Source organism: Carlito syrichta, unplaced genomic scaffold (genome assembly GCF_000164805.1).
Source record: "Carlito syrichta isolate Samal-C Ts95f unplaced genomic scaffold, Tarsius_syrichta-2.0.1 Scaffold301915, whole genome shotgun sequence".
Taxonomy (NCBI): Eukaryota; Metazoa; Chordata; class Mammalia; order Primates; family Tarsiidae; genus Carlito; species Carlito syrichta.
The window spans coordinates 176,683-180,215 of NW_007246011.1; positions in this window are offsets into that span (position 1 = coordinate 176,683).

Consider the following 3,533-nt stretch of genomic DNA (forward strand, 5'->3'; position numbering starts at 1 on the left):
TATTTTACTGGACACTAATGTCTATAGAGGAAGATTATTAAAGTGTATTTTAAACAGTATCTTCTTACTTTTTAGCTTGTACTCATGTTCACCATGAAATGTCTAGCACTACATTTTCTTCTACTTTTTGCTCACATTTGAAGAAACTTTATTAATTAATTGATCAATTTTAGGAACTCCAGATCCATAATTTTCAGTGGCTGAAATACTGTATTTTTCTAGTTGAGCTTTTAACTTTTCCTATGATTTAGATTCATGTCTATACACATTTTTCTTATTTTCACAAATATTACTTCACTTGGCTTTTTAGGTGTCTTATGTATAAAAAATTTTTAGTATGCACTTAAAATATATTTATTTTAAGTAATATATTTATTCTAAATTAAAGCAATATCCAATTAGGGTGCATGTATAACAGATAGGTAAATAATTTATACCATTTGATTTATAAATTGTAGTATTTAACCATGAAATATGTACATATATATTCAATATGAATATAATTCTTAAAAATCAGTAATTGCACACAGCATAAAAGTAGGGTTTAGAATCCCAGACAAATTTGGTGAAATAAAGAAAGAAAAAATACATCTCATATAACAAAGTGAGTAACAGTTAATTATGACTACTTTAAGTGAATGATATGCATATAGTTTTTGGTAAGTTTTTGTTTTTTGATAAAATCAAGGCTTGAAAAGTTCTTTTTTAAAAATTTGTGTCATTGAGCCTGCAGTTCTATTTCACTCATATAACTTGTAGTACCCTGTCTATTGAAAATTAGAATACTTGCTATAATTTTTTGCATTAATTTTAGTTTTTAAATCCTGAATTAAAATTTTTTTCTTGATTATTGAGCATTTTGGTGCCCCTTAAATTTTGTGCCTGAAGTGAGTACCTCACCCACCTCATGCTCATCTTTGCCCTTGCTGAAAATATAATTGATCTTTTTGTTCCCTTCGGTTAAGCTTGTGTTTTTGTTATTGGTCTTTATGTTTTGCTTTGTTATGCTTGTCTTTGTGTTATTGACCCTAATGACCTGTAGGTTTATTAATCTTAGAATCAGAAAAATTTCAACTGCATGTATCATATTTGTGAGCAAATTTTGTATATGTGGCACATATACCATCTTTTAACTATTCAGGTAATGTCATTCATATACTTTTATTCACTAGGGGAGAAACAAATAAGAATGTAAAGTTGAAAATTTTAGCTTAGTCTTTGCTATAAATATCTATATTATTGATGGTTTATAATCAATACTGTTGAGAGAGAAGGTAGTTAGAGGTTGTCTAGGCAGATAGAAAGAGAAGGCCTTGAGGAGAAATAACACCAGCAGAACAGTCCTGCACGGTCCCTGTTATGTAACTAGCAATTGAAAATGCAGTTAATGTAGTTAAGAACATCCTCTTAAGCCAGGATATTTTGTTCAAAGGGATTTTTTGCCATTTGGGTGCAGGCACAATAGCTCAACTTGACCTAAGCTTATTATAATGTCATTAGCATGATATTGGCATTGTGGGTTTACCTGCTCCCCCACAGTGGGCTTTTCTGTGGTACTTACGGGTGATAATCAAGATGGATTAACTTTGAACAAGGGCACACATGCACAGTAAAGTCTGGGAGCAGGAAACAGCTAAGTTGCCAAGAGGTGGGTAAGATGCAATTGAGAACGCCCCTGAAAGGAAGAGAGAAAAACAGAGAGCACTCCCCCACTGCCAGTAACCCATTTCAGGTCCCCTCTCTTTTCTTGAGAGCTTTCTGTTGCTTAAAAAACTTCTTCACTCATTCTTCTGTGTCCATGTTCCTTAATTTACTTGGTCATGAGGCAAGAACTCGAGAAGCTAAGCTGACAGCGCAGTTGAAAATTCCTGCAACACTTTTATATTGTAGTTCACTGAGCTTGTTGAACATGCTCTAAAATACTCATTTAAAATCTGGAAATTGTCATTATTCATGCCTTATATTTATTTATGATCTATGAAGCCAAAGCAAACCTAACAAAAGGTAACAAATATTTTGTGAACATGTTTATTCTTATATGAAAAACAGCATAACATAGTGACTATAAATAGTAGTCACCATTTGCTTCTACAGATCCATTCTCAGTGATTATGCCCCAGACTACTGAATGTTTATGAATGACTTTTGGGTTTGAAAAGGGGTTGGCAATCAGTTTTGCTAGCATGTCATAGATGCATTCTTAATTTTCACTGCTTTATGCAAATAATGCACTAAAAACAATAAGGCTAATAGGAAAAAGCGTTTTAGGATATAACACTAAAAAATTCCACCAGTGGCATATTAAAAAAAAAAAAAAAGAAACCTAATGAAAATGGCACCACAGCTTTACACATCTTAAATAGTCAAGAAAAGCATAAACATGTCCCTTTTTTTCCTTGAAAAATACATCATTTGCTTGTGAAAGTAGGTATGGAAATGTTGCAGATCAGGAGTTATGGTTAAGTGGGAGACTGAGGGTTGTCTGAAATAAGATACAAAGTTGCAATGCCAGAGGTCAACAGAGGTGGATGGCTGACTCACATCATTGCACGGTGAACTAAAGAATACTTGAGATGTATGTATGGGTGTATGTGTGTTTCCCTGCTCTCTATTCAGCTGGATAGATTTTCTGAGTTCTTCTAGCATCTTTTGAAAATAAACTCTCATATAAGTTAACATGGAATCACTTTTATGAAAAAATATTCCCTAATATGTCAATTACTTTTGAATAATTCCTATTTTGAGAACAAGTATTTACCTGACTCTTTCCCCCGTGATTATAAGCTGCAAGTTCTGTGTTCCTCAATGACATATCCATTTCATTCTTTTCCTTTCTGGACTAAAGGATTCAATGTTCCTGCTGGCCCTGGAATATTTCATAACCAGCCCTTATTAATTCTTCCTAATCTTTCTAACTCATCTTTTATCAATCCCTTCTTAAACCTCCACAATTAAAACATTTGATTGCATTATTTATTTCCAAAGTATAGATCTTTGGTAGCTCTGGGCTTAACATTGACTATTCAGTGACCAGCTTCATAAATGGATTCAATATTCAACCATTCTGAAATTATATTTTCTCATATAACAATGGAAATTATGTTAAAATATACCTCATAGTGTGGTTTAAAGGTTTAAAAGAGATAATGAAGGTAATTAAGATAAAATGCTCGATATAGTGCTGGATGTGTATTGTGTCTTTAGAATTATCACTACTGTCTACCAAAATTTCTATATAGAACATAATTCAGATTAAATATGGCCATCTAAATATAACCACATTATTTTTACAAGGACTTTGAATTTTAGCATGGAAAATAGTTTAAAACAATGCTGGTGAGGGGATAGACACAATGTCTTCTTCTAATGTGGTTACTGTTAAGGATGGCTATAATCACATTTCTGCTCTTGTATTCTTTTTCTCTGTGAAATATGCCATCATTTTGCCAAATCTCAGAAATAACAAATTTGAGAATTATTATTAATGCATACATCCAGGTTTATAAGCCCTTTAAATTTGGTACCTTCAATTT